The 21,129-nt window shown below is 43.8% G+C and overlaps 1 protein-coding gene across 11 annotated transcripts in view; it reads left to right on the forward strand.

Annotated features, from left to right (window-relative positions):
* Window positions 1–21,129, forward strand: part of LPP (LIM domain containing preferred translocation partner in lipoma) — a 353,105-nt gene that overhangs the window by 271,364 nt on the left and 60,612 nt on the right. The window lies entirely within an intron of this gene.

Consider the following 21,129-nt stretch of genomic DNA (forward strand, 5'->3'; position numbering starts at 1 on the left):
AATCTGCTGTTGTAGATAGGCATGTCTGATTTGTTGGGAAAAAAAAGAATACTTTGTGGAGTGGAAATTGGGTAAGGTTGTAGGAGTAGAAATGGATATTTACAGGAGCTTAGGATGAAACTATCAAAATTGTTTGTTGGCCACCATGGGAAATTAAAGCCCTTGATTTTGCATTAAAAAACCAAAATCCACACATACAAAGTTCACAACTGTTCTGGACCACTGTTTCAAGTCTCATAGAAAGAAATTACTTCTGGCAGCTTATCAGTCTCTATCACCATGCAGACAGTGCTGATTAAGACTGGAAAAGTGCCATTGGGGCCCCTCATCCTCTGTTGCCTTCTGGACTATGTCCCAGCTGAGTCAATCCCCACAGCAGAGGAGTTTCCCTGACTGGTGGGAAGAAACTTTTACTGGTATTTTACTGTAAGCGCTCAGAGCTACCAAAGGAACCACCAGTTTTATGTATTTGATAACGTAGCAGTCTCCTTTTGTAGTTCCAGTGCTGTAGGGATGCACATGGGGAGAAGAGAGGTACTAAGATGGTCCTGCTGTGCAATAAAGGGCCCTTGATTTGTCTCAGGGCTGATAACGCAGGTTATATAGTTTTCTTACATATATTTGCTGTATGCCCTGACTTTGGCAATGGGAGAGGTGGTGCAGTTAGACTGAGGAGCAAGGCCAACAAGCAGGATGCTCGACTTCCTTTTCTACTTCTCATCCTGACCTCTTGTGAGACTTGTGGCTGATCATTTTACCTTTCTAAATTTCCTTTTTTCCCCTTTCGCCCTATTTGCAGCACACTTAATCTGCATAGTCCTTCAGACAGCAGCAGTTGTATGAGTGCCCCCCATGGGGAAGCCTTCACCTCCAATGGTTCTTTGAGACGCTGTGCCACAGTTAAGACTAAAGAATAGTAAGTGGCACCAGTATTGAATCTGTCAAGGCTCTGTCAACCTTGCCACTCGCTGGCTTTGCATCTCCAGTAGGCTTCTGTTCATAAGCTAAAAATCCTTCACTAGGACCAGAGGCGTGGTGTCCGAACGGTGTTGAAGGTGTTCCCTAATTTTGCTTCTGGAGAGGCAGGACATGGGTTAGCAGGTAGCAGTCCAAGTAAGATATGGGAGAGAGTGGTAGAGTCACAGAAGCTTCAGGTGAGGAGGCACACTAGGTTGTCCAGGTGCGGCTTCCTTCAGTTTATGGTGTATTTGTTTCCTTTGACATGGCTCTGTGAGCTGAACAGTTTTACTGTCTGTAAATTGAACATGTTCTGTATTGCATTTCAGTTTTCTTTGGGCATTTCCATAGCTTCTAAGAGGCTCAGGTAGCCTCTTAGTTTCATCTGAATTACCACCAGAAAAAGAAAATGAAAGTTGTCGTATCTTGCCTGTATTCCTAGGTCTCTTCTGAAAAGGTTATCATTAAAAGATGCAGCTTATTATTACAAGAGCATAATTACATCGTAATTTTGCCATGTAATGTGATGTGTCATCATGCCTTTTGTTTAAAGGCAGGTTTTCTGGTGCAAGATAGCATACGTCCTCATCTGAACAACATCTGGGTCAGAAAATAGTAGGTTAGATTTTCAATGACTGATGAGCCGACAGTCATTTTCTGTTATGTAACTGCTCACAAAAGCAGGAAGAACAGACACATAATGGGGACCCTTTTCTCCGTTGTAGTCCAAGTTATTATTTTTTATGTTCAAGCCATATTCCAGCATTTGCGCACAGGCTACAAAGGCTGGGAGCAGCCTGCGCTCAGGGAGGTCATAGTGCGGTACCATCAACAGCCAGCTGCCCTCTTGTGGCCTGCCGCAAGGGGAGTCACCCTCCCTCTGCTCCCCAGGGGCTTTAATTACCCTGGTAAATGGCTTTCAGAGCCGGTTTCTTCAGTCTCACTTCTGTCAATGCTTGCCACCCTGTCTAGCTGTCTTTCAGGGAGTCCTGTGGCTGCCACCCTCCTTGCACAGCAAGTGCAGGTAGAGTTTGGAGAGCAAATTTATAAGGATAGTCTCAGTGCAACCTACAGGGTGAATTTTGGCCCACAGTTCCAAAGTGGGAAGAGAAAAAGAGGAGGCCAGTGAATGGTTGGAGAGCAAAATGTACCATGTCTACATGCGTTTATCTCCAGTCATGAGAGAGGCAAGAGAAAAAAGGCATGCAGAGACTGTGAGCTGGTTTAAGTTGCTTTTCAGCATTTGAAAGACTGTGTAAATGGATGCAAAAGTTTGATTCTTCCTGCTATTGATGTGATCCACATTCTACTCTACAGTAATTGTGGGGAAAAATGCTTCGTGAAACTAAGCGCCTAGATCTTTTTATGCCAGGGATCGTAGTCTTACAAAGTTTTGAGTGCACATCTCTTAATGAAGATCAAGCAGATGTAGCAGTCAGGAATAAGGGAAGGTTGCACTCCTGTAAGCCCTCAGCACCTGGTACCCACCTGTACCAGGAGGCAGGAGACTCATGTCCCTCTTCTTTTTCCACTTCTTATCCACACAAGAATGGATGAGACTTTGCAATATGAGTGTTTCTGAAGCACAGTCTCTTCAGAGACCAGCACTGCTTCACAGATGTGATCTAAATCTTACATCAAAACCAAAATTACCCTTTGTTACTGTAGGTGATAAAATGCCAGCTGGAACAGGTAGCAAGCAGCATGACTTCCTTGGTGTTTTTAAGTCCCTGGTTTAGCTTGAATTGCTGGCAGTCAACCTGGACATATTTTTACTTTTAAACACAACTGATTTGATGCAGAAGTCATTTAATGGAGAATCAGTGCAGAGTACCAAGCTATCATTTTAGCAAAGGGATTTCCACGGTCACCTGTGTGCTGTGAAAGAATGGTGAGTTTCAGGCCGTGAGTGGAATTAGGTTTGTCCCAACAGTCACTAAATGGAAGCTGGCAACCTCCTGCTGTCTTCTAAGAGGGGTGAAATGTGATAATGAAATATCAGGGATGTGTCTTTCTGAAATACAGCAATATTCTACAGGATTCTTCAGCATGTTTAAAACTGAATATATCCATGGAAAGAAATTAATCCATGAGGGTGGTAGATATTTCTTACGTTGTGATAGGGCCCTTAGTGTGCTAGGAGCTGTACAAATGGATAGCAAAGCTCAGCCTCCTTCTGAAAAGACTTTGGAAAATGATGAGGCTACTAGCAAACCCCCAAAAAATTAATAGTCCTACATGAAAACAAAGTAAATCTTTCTACCTTTGTTTGAGAAGCAGTTCAAAGAGAATCCAGCTTGTTCATGATAAGCTTACATGCCGAAAGTAAACTTTCTATGATGGCTGAAGGATTGATAATGAGCCATCATGTCTTCGGCTGCAGGTCATTAGTCCGTAGCTAACTCAGGTCATTAAGAAGCGAAAGTGTGACCTACCTTATGGCTGTTTCCTGTCCCACATGAAATGAGTTGGCTGGTCTCAGGGGGATTCTCTGTGGGTACGTCATCACCTCACTAAAAACCATAAATTGTGGCACCCAGAGGACCCCTGGTTGGGAATCTCCTCGAGGGGGCCAGGAGCTGGAGGCAGACTTAGTCTAGGCGCATGTGGGATGGAGAAGGTTTGTTCTCCCTCTCCTCCTGTTAGATCTGTTTTATGGAGACAAGTGAAACCAGGAGTTTCCATCCAGGATTTCATAACCAATAAATTCTCACGCACAGGTATTTTAAGAGAGGGTGTATGTATGTGTGTCTATGAATGAGTGAGAATGTTTTTCTGGATTGTGGTGTTATAGAAATAATTTTCACTTCAGATAGAGCTTTGGAGTGTTTTAAGCCTCAAGACATGCTGTTTTTGGTCATAACTTATGGCTAAGTTGTGGAGATATACAGGCAGTCAATTTTGGAGCTGGAGTTAGAAACCACACTTCCAGCCATGCAGTCCTGGACAAATCTTTGTCCCAGTAACATGAAAACAGTTTAATTTCTCTTTGTTTCGAGTGAATTATGCACATGACCTGGCATAAATGAACCCTTTTTTTCCTTTTTTAAAACTGAAAACAGCTCACCTATTGTTTGAAGCTGGTTCTACTAAATTTGCAGTTGCTTCCATGTTATTGTATGGCTTATTTCTACTGCAGTAATATCTAAGGCCTGCTAGCAAGACTGTGGTCACGCTGCACTATGTGCAAATTAAACATGAAGTAGCAAACAGTATGCATCCCTCAGAGCTCCCAAACTGAAAATACAGCAAGGACCAGGAAATGATTATTGTCCTTAATTTACAAACAAGGGGCTGACTGGCAGAGTTCAGATGACTCACCCATTGTCATGCAGAGAACCAGTAGCAAAGTGGGAATTGAGCCTAGAATTCCTTCAAGTCCCGTGCCTTACCCACAGCCGTGGCCACACTTTATTTTATGTGAAAATCAACAAAATGGACTCATGAGCCTTGTCTGATGAGAAACCACAACCGGTCTGAAGGCTCTTCCCAGCATTTGGATCACAAGCCCTATTTTCCAGGGTTAATAACATGGCTGTGAAAATAAGAAAGGGGGAAAAAAGTGCTCCAGGATCACACTTGGTAATTTTAACTGCTGTTAATGTAATGTACTCACTAATGCTATCACAATTCAGCATTTAGATAGTTCAAGGCTATTAGGAAAATCAATAATTCACCATATTAATCTGTTACTTTCCAGTCTAGCAATCACCGTTCCACAGGGGTGGGGGCACGGTGTGGCTTTTGTTTTTTCTTCTTCTGGTGGCATTTGTCTCATGCTGTCTTTTTTGGTACGGTGGTTTGTCTCTTGCCAGTAACTTTTGGGGGTATTTTGAGTGTCATTTGAAGTTTTGCTGGGGGGAAAGGCCAGATTTTATCTGAGAGTGAAATGTGGTAAAAAAAGAATTAAACGGGGCTGTCTCATTTGCTGAGTGTTCTCCTCCAGCCTGTTCTCTTCTGATGGAAACGCATCAAAACTGTTTGGTTTTTTCTTTTCTTTTCTTTATTTTTTTTAAGGAATCGCTTTGACTCAGATTGTGTGAGATGAATCATAACCCACTTTCTCATCTGAGATGCTCAAAAAAAAAAAAAAATTCCAGATCTGCTGTCAGTGTCAGCATAATCAATACAGAGTGTTTCTCGGTGGTGCAAAGAGGTAGGGGAGGATTAAAAGAATGAAAAGAATCAAAAGTAGCCAAACTTTCCTGCTGCTTTTAGTGAGCTGCACTGTTTTCATGTCTGCAAGTGCACCTTGCTGTTCATCATGTCATCTTGGACATGAACACAGTTTTCACATCGCTGGCTACAACCCAAGGTCACAACAGGTGCTCAAAAGTCAGGAGACTGTCATCCCAAACTGGCAGGCAGATCACGAGAAGCCAGCCCTGGCAGACGTTCGGGATGCTACCAGCAGCCGAGAGTAAACCTGTTTCGACTTGTGAAACTTGCTGTTAAGATGTCACCTGCCTGGATTGTGCCAGCACAGATTTTGTCAGCTGATCAGGAGAGTGTGGCAAAGCACCGTGCCTGTCCCGTGGCCCTGCCTGAGCCAGCCCCATTGAGGGAAATGGAAAACTTCAATAGCAATAGGATCGCTGTGGGTGCAAACCGGAGATAGGAGACCACATCTGATACCTCCGTCACCAGCTTTCATTTATGAACTTGCTCATTTGCATTTATTTTTTGTTTTTCTTTCTTGTGTGTCTGCCAAGGCATACACAGAGATGTAGAAATAGTTACCTCTGGTAGTGTGAGTTAAGAGTGAAAAACTATGTTCACAGCACCAGGGTCAAAAGGGAACAGCACAGGTAGGTGTATGGGTTTTAACAGTTGACAAAATTAATCTGCACATTGAGCACAGTGGTTCACTAGAACACCGAGGCAATAACAAACACCTTTGTAGAAAGTTTAGAGGTGTGGGTGCAACCATCTTCCAAAGCGCAAGACACTGTCCACAGCTAAAGACAGGCACCTGGACTTGGGATGTGAATGATTTTTCTCTCATAGATCCTTCCAAATTACTGTCCCAGCCATGCTAAACTATTTGTTTAAAGCTGTGAATCAGGCTGTATTCAGTTAGCAGCAGTGTTCAGCTTTAATATACAATTTCCTCAACAAATTCTGGTTCCAGGCAGTATCTTGAGAGGTTAATAACTTACTGTCTTCTAAGTGTGTGTTCTGATTCTGTCTGTGCTGTCAGGGACAGATGATTGGCAGACCGGACAGATGATGTGCAGCATTTTATGTGAGGGCAGGTTGGAAGTAGGGGAAGTTTGGGGGGGGGGGGGGGGGTTGGTTGTTTTTGTTGTCATTTAAAATTACACTCTGAAAAAAAACAGCTTTTAAAATGCCACTATTTCCTCATTATCTGCTTGCCCTGAAAGGCAAGTGAATTCAGCTGTTGGCTTCCAAAAAACCTGCAGAAAGCCCGTAGTCTTTCACCTTGACTTTTCTCTTGTGTTGATGAATGGCTGGGACATGACAGTGCTGACTTTCCACCTCTTTTTAACACGGGGATTGTTTGTGATCACATGAGCTAAGGAATTGTGTCTGGCTGAGCTTTCCTGGAGGGAGACATTTGGAAGGGACGCTAATGTGGGTCATTTATGCTCTGCAGAAGACTGTCATGTGCAGTCAGCTCTTCTGGACAGGAAAGTCCTAGCGATCGTCATTGCCAATGTGGAGCTAATTCTGGTCATGTGCTCTCGCTGTCATCTCCATGAGCTGGGCAGCTGCTTCTTATTTCTGTCCCTTGGCTGAAATCAGTGAGAATCCTAAAATGCATATATATACATGTGTGTGTGTGCGCATATGTATATAGTGCAGAATGCTGCATGGACCCTGAATTCTAATGGTGTTCCCTTCTTTCCCATTCTCCATGTCAACATCTTGCATCAACTGATCCAGCTTTCAATGCCTACGTGGTCTTGTGAAGTGTGACTGTCTCCAGTGTTGGCAAATCCAATGTGTGTGTTTAGAGGAGGGAAGAAAGTGTGGAAGGAGGACAGGACTGGGAAGGGTATGGCTACAATAAGATGGGTGTTTGAGTGGGACATTTTTAAATATTCCATCATTTACCTGTATATGTCTAAAAACATTGGCTTCTTCTAAAGATAAAATGGCAAAGCACAGGCTTCAGCGTGCCGTGCTTGTGTAATTCCGTTAGGCCACTACCAATGGCCACAACCTACAACCATAACCTCTTATTGTATGTATACTCAATTTCCATGCAAGGCAATGAGAAGAGGAAGGGAGTCAAAAAGGAAGGTTGCTTATGGTCAGAATTATTCCACTTTTTTTTTTTTCACAGGCATAATTCAAAAGGTAAAGAAAGTGGAGCGTGTGCACTGCAGATGTGCACAGCTGGTGCATTGCCATCTCTGTGCCATCCCTCCTGCAGAAGGCTGGCTGAGGGGAGCCAGAAGGGCTGTGTCAGTTATATGGCCAGCTCCTAGTGAAAGCTTGTCATTTAAACTGTTGCAGTCTCTTTCTGCACTGCTGTCTCTATACCGAGTGAGGAATGGAGACTGCTCTGTTTGCTCACATAGGGAAGAGACACATACTTTCAGGTCTAGAGGGCTTAGGTGAAAAACTGTGCAGTCAACACCAGTTTCAGCAGCCTCAGCAGGAGGGTCAGAGATGGGCATCTGAAAAGAGGCCACTCTCAACCTTATGACAGAGGGACATTGCTGTTCTGGGGTTGCAGATCTGTGCCCTGAGCTGGCCCTGGTCATGCCATGTTCATGAGTAAAGGGCTTTGTTTGTAAGGCCCATTGATCTAAATGTGGCTTGGTCTTTTAAACAAAAACAATACTTCACAGAAAGCCAATTAGTCTTGGGATCTTGGTGGTTTTTCTGTTACTTCTTTGCTCTGATTATAGCAGGGCATTGGGTGAGGAGCCATAACTAATCTGTTTCAGGTCTGCCAGCCTCGGCTTCCTTGTGTTTTGTATAATTGCAAGGTGTTTACACACAGTCTCACTGCCTATTGTCCTTTGCAGAACAACTTTCTTCCATTTAGAAGGGAAGAGAAGGCGGCTGACCTGTGACCTTGAGTCTCTTGTAAATGACCAAAGTCCTGAGACTATGAATAACAGCTGTTAGGCAGCAAGCAGGAATGGTGTGCATCCAGCAAATGTCTGATTACAAGAGCTGTTCTGGCCTAGGAAAATTGCAGCTGTTCGGAAGGACAAGTAACGTTTTACAGGATGATGTTTTGGAGCATGCTCTAATCGTGACGCATAGTGGGTCACATCTCAATAGGTGTGTGTTGACTAGAAGATGCTCAAACTGACATCAGCTTGGCTAGAGGTCTGCCTGACTAAATATAGCCTAAGCTCTCAGGAGATCGGTGTGTGTGGTGGCTTCATGCTTGTGCTCTGAAGACAGGGGAGAACAAAACAATATGCAGCGGAAATAGCACTATAAAATGAGATATTCATATTGTTTCCCCTGGGCAAGTGTTTTACTAATTTTGTGTCCCTCTTAGCTAGGAATGTCCCATGGTGACTCCTAGTACCTCAGACAGGGCTTATTTGCAGGAAAAGAAGTTCATAAGTCCTTAGTCTGTGGTTTCCAAAATGCCAGTCTCTCTTGTTATGGAGAGGTTGCTTTGACTTTCTTGTGAAGCAGGACTGGAATTCAGACTTTTTCCAGGTGTTCTAATGTTTGGACATGGATCTGAAGCTTAACTCAAATGCTTCTGGAGTTGTCTGGTCTAGAACATAGGCTGGAGACTTCCTAGGAGCTGCACAATGCATGTTATTTCACAGGTCCTCATCTGTGCAGAGCCTGCAAAGGGGATGCTTAGAGCAGTGCAAAACAATGAAAGATATTTCCAAAATCTTTGAAGTCTCAAACATTTGCATTGGGTCTCACTTTGCTTCAGTTCTCTGTTTTGGATGCTTACTTTTGCAAGTTGTAGCCTTTCACTGGGACGAAAATCTCCCACGCAGTTTCCTATGCTGGGGTGTGAATAATAGCTTTCCCGACCTACCCATCACATCTGACTTTGTCAACATAACAGAGTTGCATCATTTTAGGTGCAAATGGAAACCAACTGACTTAAACCAGCATTGGCTTTCTGGGATTGGTCATATAAATTCAAAAGTACCTGAAGTTGACTAAGTTTACATCAGTTAAAATCAGGCTTGGGATAAACTGAAGTGAGTGTCTCTACACGTACCTCAGATCTAAATTTGGAGGTCTAGTGGATTTCAAATGATTCTGTTATCGCATGTAAATAAGTCCATCAGTTTTCCCTAGGGTCATACCAAAGTACTTAATGAGGATTAAATATACTCACTGTCTTTGCAGTGAACTCCCATGTATGTAGGAAACCAGTAAAGAAAGCCCTGAAAGTTCAGAGCACAACGATTTGCCAACTTTCTTCATACGGAGGTTGTCATCACTGGTTCGGGATGTTCAGGAGGTTTTTCAACACCAAGTTTTTGGCAAATGCTTATAATCCCCACTGATGATAGCTTTTTCTAATGCCTGCTCAAGGGCATTGGACTGGCAGAACTCATCATGACCTCTGGATATTGGATCGGTCCTTTCTGATTGGTTCAGCCCTGTCACGAGGAGAGAAAGCTTTTGGGGTTTCAGTTTCCATTGGCGCAAAATTCTCAGGTCAAGAATTGTGTGAATAATTCAGGAGACAGGGATTGGTGCCCTTCGCGCAGAAGCCAATTTAGAAAGAACCTTCCATCTTAGAAATGCGATGAGTAATACGTTGAGCGCGCCTTTGTAGATGCTGATCAACATCAGACCCTCCTCATGGAGGACCTCAGGTTAAATGTCAGGACAATCTGTATGCCGATAAATATGGATCAGAACCCACATTTCCCATGTCTCCCACTGTTAGTCAGCAGGCTCTGGAGTCTAAACCACCACCTCAAACAGAGCAGTCTTAGGGCCACTAAAGAGCTTGGCTTTATGGTGTGAGGTTTTTTTAAACTTACTATTTTTTAAGTCTTGCTAATTATGTATCAAAAGCTGTAGGATGTGTGAGAGTGACACATGCAATTGTGCAGATGGGTTTTCCACATACTTTCTTTAAATAAAAGAATAATTTTTATAAATATGTATCTCATACTTTACACTAAGTCACTTCTAATGGAGGCCAAGCAAGAAAACTTTTGTTTCCTTTTCCATCAAGCTCTGAGAATGTGACAGACAGTTGAGAATAATGATCTATGGATACTTGATACTGTACTGCTCCATCATGGACTCCAGATATGCAGTGTGTGCCACAGGGAGGTCATTTTGAAAATAGTTTAGAGTTATCAGTATTACTTTCCAGCTACCTCAGCCAGTAAAAGCAGGTCCCATGACCCAAAGGATGAGCAGAATTGTAATTATTGCATAATTACATGAGTATAATTAATATGGTGTCACCAACATCAAATGTTATTTTAAAAGGATTTTTGCTCTCAATACCAATGTCACATTTCAAGGTTATGACGTGTCTGGTCATCCTAAGTAGAAACAAATGTTACACGTTCCCTCCAGAATGGGAGTGTCTCTCCATCCCAGGTTGCAAAGCTCCTGTTACTTGTCCAAGAGAGTAAACAAACATTGGACCTTGCACCTGGTTGGAAAAGTCCCAGATTTTGGGGCAAAGAAGGAGACCTCTGTCCAGTAGGTTGCTTTAATGAGAAAAAACAGAGTTAGTTGATTCCAGCTGCTCAGAACTTTGGAGTGATGGAATTCACTGCAAGGGGCGGCGGATGGTTGGCGTACAGGTGAGGTGGTTTCCAGCGCCTGGTGGATGTGATTTATGGTAGGGCTGCTGTCGACACGCAGACAGCGCATGTTTCAAAACAGCAAGGAAGCTTTGGGCTGGTGCCGGATTGTGAAAGGCAGGGTTTTCAAAAGACCTTAAACAAATGAGGTGCTGGTTGAAATTTGGTGGGACATCTTCTAATGCAGTCAGACACCTTTGAAAACCCCAGGCCTCAAAGCTGTTGGGGATTTGAGAGCTGCCATTTATTCAGGACTCTACTCTTTGTGGGATCCAGCCTTTCTTTACCTTTTTTTTTTTACTTTTTTTTTTTCACTTTTGGCAAGAGGAAGACAGGTTCCCTCCCTGTTTCTTGGGTTTTGTCAGACGTTTTTCCTCAGGCAGGCATGCAGGAGGCATGCCAGGTTGGTAGGCCAGAGCCATTGGCACGAGAAGTATCTCTGACTCAAAACTTTGCCATTACTCAGGCGTTTTCACCTTCTCCACTGAACAGAGCCTTTGGTAAAAATCACTGCATGCCATCACCCTCCTAGTGATGCAGCGAGGCAGAGACAAGCTGCCGAATACCAGCTGGAGCACAGCCAGGCTATGGAAGAGTGAATTGAGTCATTCATGCCCAGCAGCGGATGTGATTTTTGGCTGGGCTTAAGTCTGGTGAACATACTGATGGCGCCTGTCCTGGGCTTATGAAATGGGTTGGCTGGGCTGGGGAACAGAAGTGGTTTGAAGTGCCCTTGCGCAACATGGAAGGAGTTGGGGGTGAAAGTCTTTGGGAAGGGGGACATTGTTTCCTCTGTCTTTGTTCAGCCCCTAACACCTCAGGGTCTCAACCCGTTGCTTGGGCTCCTTGGGACTGCTTTCGTGCTGCAAGTGGCAAACCTAACTGTACTCCTTTGGGAACGCAATAAAAGACAACTAATTTTTTGACCTAGACGTAAAGGCTGCTATCTATTTTAGTGTGAGTCTTAGCTGTTAGTGTGAGTCCCTTCTGACTGCACCCTTGGTTCAGCTCATAAGAAAGCAAGCACTAAGGAGAATTTGATCTGCATTTAAGGCATGCTTGCACTGAGCAGCAGCATGAGCCCGTGGGCAGCCGGTCGCTGGTCCTCCCCACCTGGAGGAGTGGGTGGGAGAAGATGCACAAACCGTTGCATAACGAACATGAAGCATCTGAAGAGGAGACCAGCTTGTCTGGCCCCCAGATCTGCTCTGTTTTGCAGCCACCACTTACATATGGGGTTAGGTGCAGCAGCCCCTGAAACTACCCTCCACTGCTCTACCAGCACGTCTTAATCTCCTGAGTCAGTGGGCGAGCAGGCTGGGACAACACGCTCGGAGACACACCTGCAAGGGGGCCCAGACAGGCCGGGGAGAGCTGCCCCCACATAGCCGCTGGCTGGGGCTTCCACTGGCCCTCCCAGTAATTGCAAGGTATTTTTTTGTGGCTTTCCGAAAGAGGATCCTGAAATTTGGTGCAACATTACAGAGCAAGCCCAGTGGGCCAGGGGATCGCCAAGGAAATCCCCCCCTGCCCATCACCACTGATGAGGGTGGGAGGAGGAGTGATTTCTGCCTCCTGTCCTGCCTTCCTTTCCCTGCAAGAGATTCAGACAAGCGTGGTTCCTGACCTTGTGTGCTGTCATATATTTGGTACTTCCACTGTCCAGGGTTTATCATGCAATGTGGCTTTGCAAGCGTAAGTGCAAAGGGACCTGGCTCAGTGGTGGTCGCTGTTGGGATCACGAAAACTGCCAACATTTGACTGATCCACAGCTCTGCCAGCAACAGTTTCCCTCGCTAAGGTCCTTCCCAGGAGGGGCAAAACCCCACAATATAAGCTTTGGAATACGTTGCCCGGAGAGAATTTTCCCGCCTGCCCCACTAGGATTTGACTGGTACCTTCACCTTCACTCCCTCACCGGGGTTTTAGGGAAGAGCTGCTGAGGTTGTTCCCTGGGTGCCATGTAATGGTAAGGTCTCACTAAAAAATAAGATTTCAACATTAGTGATGTGTTCCAAGGAGAAGAGTCATCTTCGTTTTAAAAACTCTCATTTTCCTATGAAAGTAAAATAAAAGAAGAGCTTTCTCAGCTTTTGAAAGCATGGGAAAGCCCCACTTTCTCACAGCCTTTACAAATTTTGCCCCATTTTATTTTGGAAAAAAAGGAGGTTTTTATGTCTCTTGCTTTTTTAACTTCCTATATGTGATCAGTTTCCCCTGAAGGAGAGGAGTGGTAGCACAGGCAGGTAGGGGACTTTTGTGAAAGTAGGAATTTTTTTAAACTATTTTTTTTACCAAATGAAATGATTGCGTTCCTTATTTAGTTAAGTGTTTGTCGGCTGGGGTTTTTGGTGCAAATCAGTGCTTTGAAAGTCTTGTCCCCAAACACAAACATCTTTCTAATTTAAGAAAAAAAATTATTAAATGTTACTTCTTTCATCCAACTCTATACTTGCAACTTAAAACTACTTTTCTGTATCATATCCATGCCTAGTGTTAAGCCCAGGCTGGGAGCAGTAGTGAAGAGAAGCAGGTAGCAAGGAGTGCCCAGGAAGCAGCATGGGGCATGGCACCCTGCTTGCAGTGTTGGAGAGCCGGGGGGAGGCAGGGGCTGGAGGAGGAATTGCTGTTGCTTCCAGAGACAACATCCCGTGCCACGGCTGAGAGCGCCTGGCAAAGCTACACAAACAACTTGCTCCTCTGTTTCCCGAGCTGGGGCTCTTCAGTGGATATACAACTGTAGTCTCTGTCATCTGGCAACTTTCATCAGCATTAAAGGAAACATTTATAAAGGAAATACAGTACATTTTACTCTCTCCCTTGCATTTCCTTGATTGATCAGCAAAGGGAGGAATGTTTCCTCTCTTGCACTCTTTTTTTCACTCCCTTTCTTTTGTTTCCAGATGTTACTGAGGCTCTATTTCAACCCGTTTGCACATGGTAAAACATGTGCCAAAAAGCTGACACAATGTAAGGGGGAAAAAAAAAACAACAAAAAAAAAGCAGAGCGTGCTGCAGAAAAAGTATCTGGGACCTTAAATATTGTAGAGCATCACTGACCCCCACTGGGCTGGGACACTCACTGCAGATCACCCAAGTTGGGGACTGGTACCTCATCGATGTGTTGGGCATACGGTCAGATCAACATTTGCCTGCATTGCAAGGTGCCTTGCCTGAGCAGGGAGGGGTGGCAACTTTGCTTTAGGTCCCATACAACTGGTGTAGACCAAACCAAGCCTATATGTGTTCTTTATGTCCATCGTGAGTAGAGTAAAAAGGCATTGGCTTAGATTACTGCAAGGGACATTTTGGTTGGATGGAAAGAAAGGCTTGCTAGTGGTAAGGCTAGGTACTCACTGAAATTTTTTGCCAAAGTTGTTGGTGAAATCTCCTTTGCTGCAGGTTCTTAGGAACAAGTTAAACAAGTATCTGTCAAGAATGTTGCAGGGAGAGTTGATCCTGCCTTCGAGGCAGTAAGATAGTTTCCATGACCTCTCAAGATCCTGTTCAACTTGAATTTTTATAGCTTTGTGGGAAAATCAGGAGTGCTCCTCTCCAAACCTTTATTTTGTGGCAGTGATGCATTGTGCTTGCAATAATTTAGGAAGGTACCTCTACTGCATTGGTAAGCACTCGTCATAACCTGCTTTATATCAGAAACAAGCTAAATTGTCTCTTGCGTCCCAGGGAGTTGAGGAGATGGTGATGTAGATGTGTAAGGGACAAGGACCATCACCACATGGATGCTGAAGGAAACATAGGCTGTTATTCCTCTCTCATTAGACAGAGAACAGTAGCAGAGGCACAAAACTCTTCATGCTCAGTTGCTACGTGGCTCAGCCAGGCTGCCAGCGAGCGATGGTGTGACCTGCACAGGGAGCACGTTCCTCCTGCCAGGGAGGGGATTCCAGCAGGGCTGGTGCTGGGAGCTCCCTCTGAAACAGAGCTGCAAGGCTTTTCAGAGATGGTCCTGTGGTTAAAGAGACTAGACTGGGATTGAGAAGATGCGGTTTTAGTTCCTGGCTCCATCACAAACTCCTTGTGTGACCCTCGGCAAGTTATTTAACCTGTGTGGGTCTCAAGTTCCTGAGCTGCATGTTGGGTGTCCTAACAGTCCTCTACCTTCCTGGGATGTTGGAAAGATTCACCATGAGGGCTAGTGACTGGCTGGGATAGTAACCTTGTGGTGAATGGCATGGAGAAGCATTTGAAAAGGTACAGTAAAGTGTTAGCAGCATGAGCCTGCACAGTTGCAGTGCATTTGCTGTGTGGAGTGGAATGAGACCTCCAGGGCATACTGGGAATGTGTCAGGTTTGCAGCCAAGCAAAGTGAGAACATGAAGTTGTATTGTGGTTGGAGGAAAGGGATGCAAACAACAGGAGAGTGCAGCTACTGCTGGACAAGCACAGTACAAATGACAAGGAGGTCACTGTAGGGACCTGTACATCTGGAGCACAAGTGCAACACAGTTAAAGCAGAATAACCAGGACACAGTAATTAAATCACGTCCCTGGATTTAATTTATGAAGCATTACAGGCACACGTAGCAGTATGAAACACTGTTTACTGTGAAAGATTGTGTTTCCTGACGTCTGCTGAAGAAGAGGGAATTAAGATTGATCTGTCTCGTGTCCAAAGGCTGTGTAAGACAACTGATGCATACAGCCTGCTACTGTCAAATGGCGAAACTTCAAGCTTGGATCCTGGCACAATAAACCATTGCCAAGGGCTTCCCACTCAGTGAGAAGTCTGAGTTCAACAGCAAAACAAGGGTAGGTAAGGAAGGCAAGGATAAGATGAGAAAAATACCATAGTTTCCCAGAAAATGCACAAACTACCTTTGGGTTTGCCTTTGTACTATTATTGCAGTGCCCTGAGTGCCAAAGTGTTGGAATAACCCCAGGACAGATATGATCAGTGCATCTTTCCCTAACATAATCAAAGTTGGACACATACCTCCCATGCTCCACAGGAAGGGAATAAACCCTCTCTTGTGGATCGGAGATTCCTATTTTATTCCCTTTGGACAAATCAAGGAACCCAGGACTTGTTAGGTGCTTATGAGTTGCAGGATGTCTACCATTGAGACTTATCTCAATTAAGGTGTACTGGCTGTTAAGCTCTGCTGTTCTACCGTTATCCTAATGGATAAGCCTCTGCTCCTGTATCCCTTTAAAATGGAATAATGGTGCCTGTCTGACATAGATGCCCTGGGGAATCCCACGTGCTTGGGAAATGCTTGAAAACCCTTGGATAAAAGTCACTAGGAGAGAGGAGGGAGAGAGGGGAAAATCTTGTTACATTGTTGACTTACGGTCAACGTTGTCCTCGAAATGCTGTTTTGTCATCAATATTTCTTCATTAGGAATAATGATTTTTCCACATTTACTGCCAGCTGATTCAAAGCCGTCCAAAAGCAGAATGTGTCATGAATCTCTAAAATGCATTCGCTGGCGAACTCTAAACAGAGATGATTAGAAAAATAATGCAGCGGAAATACTGGGTGTCTTGAGGCTGCCAGGGGAACTTTTAGCGAGATATTTTGTTCAATGTATTTACATATTTAAAAAATGTTCTTAGTACGCTTTTGTAAAGGCAGTATGCTGTATTTCTTTAGTTCTTTCTTGCATAGGGTATCAGGGCTGCAGAGAGAACCGGGAAATACACTTAGCTGATCAAGGGAAATTGTGTAATTGAGAAGCACTGAGGATATGACCTTGTGGTATATTCCCACAGTACTGTTAGGTGGGAAACAGTTTTTTTCATCATGCAGAAGTTTTTGAGATATCAACGTTTTTTGTCCCCACATTTCAGCAAATGCAGAACCTTCCTACATTGATGCTTTTATCAGAAAATTATCCCCTATCTCCTCTCTACATAGAATGCATGCTTTGAATTCATGAATTTAAGCCTTTTGTAGAGAGAAGGTTTGCACATTTTCTCTCTTAATATCTCTAGTTATTGCCTGAATTGTCTTGTTAGGCACTGTACATCACGTAGCAAGAGACAGTCGGTGCCCCTGACAGCTTAGTGTCTAAGTAGGTATGACAGACAAATAATGCTGTAGCCTAAAAGAGGCTAATGCAATCCTTGGATGTACAAACAGGAGCATCTCAAGCTAGCTGGATGGAGCGATGTTACCTCTGTATTTGGCTCCAGTGTGATTGCTATCGGAATATTATGCCATAAGCATTAGTATGGCATGTACCTATTCCATCATCCATCTTCAGTGGTAGATGTTTGTCTGATTGGCTCACATTCTTAATCTGACATTTAAAAGTGACTCATGTCCCAGATAAGGTTGGACACCCGGTATCTAATTCCTCATCTCCAGATCACGCCCAGGCTCTGGCCAAATCTTAAGAATCTTGCTGAGTAACAGCCCAGATTATGGCCTTTCCTGTTCATCTTCACAGATAAAACCTGCATCCAAGCTCCAGTGACCTTGAATCTCTGCAACACGCTTTTCTAAAAATGCAATTTCTCCCTTTTCATGCTCAACTGGAATTGAGCTGCAGAAATCACTCCCTAGCTTGTAAATTAGGCCAGATCATTCCTGCCTCTTAATCTCTCCTCTGGTTTAATTTCTGCATCATATCAAACGGAAGCTTCTTGTCTTTACTTGTATGGCCTGTAATGACCTATTCCCACCCTTTTCTCCTCGAGTATTCTCCAGTGACATATCAACTCATCCTTCCCGTCTGCAGGTGTCTATGTTCAATCTTCAAGCACTTACATTCCCTTTTGTGCTGTCTTTGTCCTTTCCTCAGAAGCATCCCATTAAACTTCCCTCAAACTCCCTCCGGATCCTCTTTCAAATTCTTCCTTAACCTTTTCCTTTGCTGGGCTATCTACAAACTCCTTGTCAATAGTAAAACATTTAGAGTGCTGAGACCACAGTTTTCCTTGCTGACCGGTTTTGTCTGATTGCTTCTTTGTATTTTCTATCTATACTCAGTTGTTATTGCTTGTATTAGATTATAAACTCCTGCAGTCGGGCCCTCCTTTGTATTCTGTGTTTGTCCAATACCCAGCACAACAGGGCTAAGCAGCCAGGATCTGTGGTGGTATAAGCAAGAAACATGTAATAATAGTAATAAAATAACGAGAAGTTAGAATTTGGCATCACGTGCAATATGAGCTCCTCTCCTCCCTTGCCCCTCTTCCTTCAGATTTGCAATATTTCAAATTTTTTATACAACAGAAGACAGTAAATGAGGAGATTTCAGAATAAAGTATAGTAGCTGATGTGTTCTTTCAGCTGCTGAAGTGTTTCCGTGTGATCCACTCAATAATGATGGCATTTCCAGCAGTTTCAGCAGGGAAGCCTCTGTAGGCACCTCTGTATGTCCCCCCAAGGTAAGACCAACACGTGGCAGCCAGGCTAGGCTGAAGGAAGGTCACGGCCAAGGTTATGAACCTCTTTCACGCAAAAATAGAGGACTCCAGTCTCCCAGGCTTGCCGCCAACGTATCACCTTCTAGTTTCGCTGAAATGATCTTGAAAAAGGACCTAAAAAGGGCTGAAGGGGCAAAAGAAGAATGTTGAAATGACATAGTTTCATCTTCATGCAGTTTAGTACTAATTTTGTCCTTTGTCTTTAAGCTGCCTTTTAAGTGCTGTTTGTCTCTGTGGGAAGCAAATGGGTCACGTTGTTCTATGTTTCTACTGTAATACGCTGCCTGCTATTTTTCTCTTAGATTATTTGTGTAATCTTTTTTTGTGCAATCTGTTTGTTCTTGAGTCTTGCTTTGCCTTTGCCACTTCTTTCCCAATAAGCAGTGCAACTTGTTCTGTATTCACTCATGGGTATTCTGCACACAACGGACTGGGTTATTTCAACCAGTGTGAAAATATTAAAATGGGGAACATGTGTGGGCACTTAATTGTGGTGAGTCCGACCACAAATACCTTCGCTGTTGGTAATTGGCACACAGGAAAAGCAGACCTTTGTTTTGTTTTTATCAGGCATAATGATAGATACATTGTTTTTAGTGGGGTTTTTCTGGTTTTCTAAGGAAATGAGGCTTGTGCAATCGCACTGCCTGTGTGCATGTGCCTCTCTGTTTGTCAGTTCCTCCCTCACCAGTAACACTTGAAACTAATAGCCATTTTCAACCAAATTTGAGCGAGGCACAGGAGTCGGGGGAAGAGACCTGGTTTTACACAAGTCTCGTGAGTTCCCAGGTTGCACCAAAGTCTGCAGAAGGTGTAGCCGCTAATGGCTGCATCACTGCAAGCCAGATCGGTTGTGTATTTGCCTGCGTGCCTTTACATGGATCCAACCACCTAACTGTAAGCTCCCAAATTTGAATATTTTGGCTTACTTGCTTTTACCCTTCAGGCGAGTGAGTCAGTTGGGGGTGGTGCTAGGCACAGAGCTTGTGTTTTGATTCTCACTGGAGTGGCCATGTCTCATGAAAAACATGGTTTGCTCCAGGCCACAGTGTTACAATTTGCATATAAACTTATGAAAAAGGAAGCTTTCTTTAAGCTTTCCTGTGTGAGAGTTTACAGGAGCATTTCTGTCTGTGTACATAATAGCAGAAGCTGGACTTCTCATAAATGTAGATGGGTTAAGTCTGTCACTGCCTGAATGGGAATCTTCTGTGGAAAAACCCAGAAAGAGGAAGGAAAGCCTAAGGAAATACCAACTTCAAGGGGAGAAGTTGGCCAAGACTTCTGTTGTGCTGCTCTTTGGTTTGTACCTGGCCACCAGCAGTCTAGTTGGGGAATGCCTCGGAGCCGTGCAGGAAGGTAGCCTCAGGGCACCTTTGGGAGGCAGAGAAGATCTCTTTATGCCCTTTGGTCAAAGAGAGGACAGAGGTACAAAGACACCAAGCGATTTGCCAGAAATCACAAGAGTATATATTTGAGCTAGGAAACAGACCCAGGTCTCCTGACACAAGAAGTACAGCCAAAAGTATGGTCTACATATAGACAGCTTCTCCAGCAAATGGAGAGATGCCTTGGTGAAAAAGGAAGATAAATGTTGAAGTATACAAGAGCTAGCTAAATTATGAATGTGAGGAGAAGGACAAGAAAAGATTCCCACATGTTCCACTCAGATGTTAACAAAGAAAGCTGAGAAGTGTTTGCATAGACACTACATTATTCCATGTCCAAATGCCTCATAAAAATAATACCGGATGATCACAGAATGGCACACCAGGGAAAATAAATTCTTCAGCAGAATATTCCCTCTGGAAAAACACTGTGTAAAGTAATACACTAATGGCTTTCAATTTCATGTTTTATATATAGAGATATTAACTAGTCCCCAGACGTCTCTTCATATTACAGCCCAGCTACATGAGCAGTTTGGAGAAGGCCCCGGAGCACGCTCGGTCTTGTCCGCACACAGGACCAAGCAGTGCTCTCCTGTTGTACGTGCAACTCCTGTAGTGTATACAGTAGGTTTCTTCTGCCTCCTTCCCAGAGCAGTACTGCTCCTGTGGTTCTCTCCAGTGGCATTTTTTTTCTTCTTCTTGCTAGTCCTCATGTTTTTTTCCGTTCTTCCCCCATGCTCTGTAGCCTCACCACCATGCGGGGAATCCTGCATTCCTTCTCTGCTCATGAAAAAGGAGTCCTCACAAGAAGCATTACAGTGGAGTGATTAAAGCACAACGCTGTCAATCAAAATGCTAATAACAAGTGCTAAAGAAAGTGAAGTATAAAAACAACATTATTAATTCCTTTTTGGAGGGTTTCCAGGCTTGTCTGGATTTATCTGGTGACTTTTCTCTCCACATTGCTCAGACTGGGAGCTGTTTGAGTCAGGAACTGTCTGTCCTGTATAATGCCAACTATGGTTATGCCGTTGTAGCAAATTAGAATGATCTGGGTTCGTTTCCAAGCTTTCCTAATATATCTAAAATGTGTGTATATATCATCCTGCTGCATCCTGAGAGATCCAAAAGTAGCTTACATGCTTTGTTCCCTGGACGTAGCCTATTGGAGTCTGGGACAGGCAGGGAAGAAGTTGTGAGTGCAAGGACATTGATGTTGCACTGCGCAAGGACAGCAGTCCTGCTGTTGGGATGATGAGGCATGTCCAGGTCCTTTTAGGAAGTTTTGCAGTATTTGTTTGAAAAGGCCAATAAACACAGACTGTGGTATGAGAGAACATCGTGTCGTTGCTGGATTATTTAATTATTATTAGGGAGATAATATTTGTATACGCATATATGAGTATCATCATCTCTGCACCACAATCTTCCCTAGAAAAATGTCTTTCCCATGATCTAAGAAACCCTCTTTCTTTGAAATCCTGTCTTCACTTTAAATCTATCTGCCACATAACATTTTCAACAACAATCTGAACAAGGCAGCAAGCCTTTTTTATGTGTGTGTGTGTGTGCACAGATTTTTTTGTGTGTTATGTATTTGTATGTGGCATTAGGAACCTTTTTCAGAAACAGACAG

Source organism: Nipponia nippon, unplaced genomic scaffold (genome assembly GCF_047370975.1).
Source record: "Nipponia nippon isolate SJK-2023a ecotype South Korea unplaced genomic scaffold, ASM4737097v1 scaffold_7, whole genome shotgun sequence".
Classification (NCBI taxonomy): domain Eukaryota; kingdom Metazoa; phylum Chordata; class Aves; order Pelecaniformes; family Threskiornithidae; genus Nipponia; species Nipponia nippon.